This window comes from Falco rusticolus, chromosome 1 (genome assembly GCF_015220075.1).
Source record: "Falco rusticolus isolate bFalRus1 chromosome 1, bFalRus1.pri, whole genome shotgun sequence".
Classification (NCBI taxonomy): Eukaryota; Metazoa; Chordata; class Aves; order Falconiformes; family Falconidae; genus Falco; species Falco rusticolus.
Genome location: NC_051187.1, coordinates 12,234,674 through 12,235,934, shown reverse-complemented (window position 1 = coordinate 12,235,934; position 1,261 = coordinate 12,234,674).

Here is a 1,261-nt window from a genome sequence, read left to right as displayed (position 1 = left end):
TCAGTTTACTGGTCTTAAAAAAAAAGTCTTAATATGCTTATTTCTATTTTAGAATTGCAAAGAAAGATTGCAAAGAAAGTTAACAAATTCTTTGTTAATTATTTTTTTTTAATTATTATTATTAAATTTGTATTAATTTAATACAAATTAACAAAATCATTGTATCACTCCTTGGTACTTTTAATCTGGTGCCAGCAGAAGAACACCAAAGCACCACACTCCCAGTGTCAGAACGGCAGTTTTCCTTTTAGCATACTCATGCATCCAGCAATTGCACCTCTTTATAATCCAGACATCACTTCATGGAATCAAAGTCTTGTTGGAGGTAGGATAATAAATCTGCAGCAATGAACTACAGTTTCACAGGCTCCAGTGTTCTACTGTTGAAGGTCTACATATAGAACGACAGAGACGTGCTCTTCTTTCAGATGCATCATCTATCAGAGCTTCTATTTCAGTTTTTAATTTGACATAGGCTAAATGCAGTCGAAGTAGTCATTTGTCCTTTTCCTGTGGAAGCAGCCTCTAGACAGCTGGAGTACAGCCCTGGGCATCAGGAAACTGCTGGTCTAATCCCAGTGTGAACACAGGCTTCCCTTACAGACTTGGCCAGCTCACTCAATTCTTTCTGCCTCAGGTTTCCAAACTTATCAAAGCTATTTGCTGCATCTATTACAAATGAATTTCACAGGATTTTAACCACAGATTTCAGTGCAGTGCTTTGAGATGCCATAAGAAAAATGCTGATGTATGAACTATTCTGTATCTTGCTTTACTGAAATTGTGCACTGTTTGATTTTTCCCAGAGTTCAGTAAGGAAGAGCGGAGAAAAAAACCCAAGTGTTGTCGTAAGAGTGCACTTACAATTAAATGTTATTTGCCTTTATTGTTAAATTACAAAATATGAAGAATTTTTCAGTTGTTGAAAATTAAGAACTAATACTTTTCAAATGTCTGTTTTGATGCCATAAATAGCAGAATCTGGAATGTTTCCACTTTCCTGAGTATTTCCACTTCTCTGACATTTACGTGTAATCATGTTTGGAACATAAATCTGTGCCAAGCCCAGGATTATTTTGAGGTCAGCTCATGGTTACACTTTATACAGGAACTAGTGAGCTAGAATACACCCACAAATCTTTAACCCATCACCTGTCTGAATAATATAAAAGAAAATATATTTGCTAACCCGCTTTCAAGCATTAAGATAACCTGGTTAGGAGCAGCTGAAAGGAGAAATAAGGACACAAATATTGCTCTT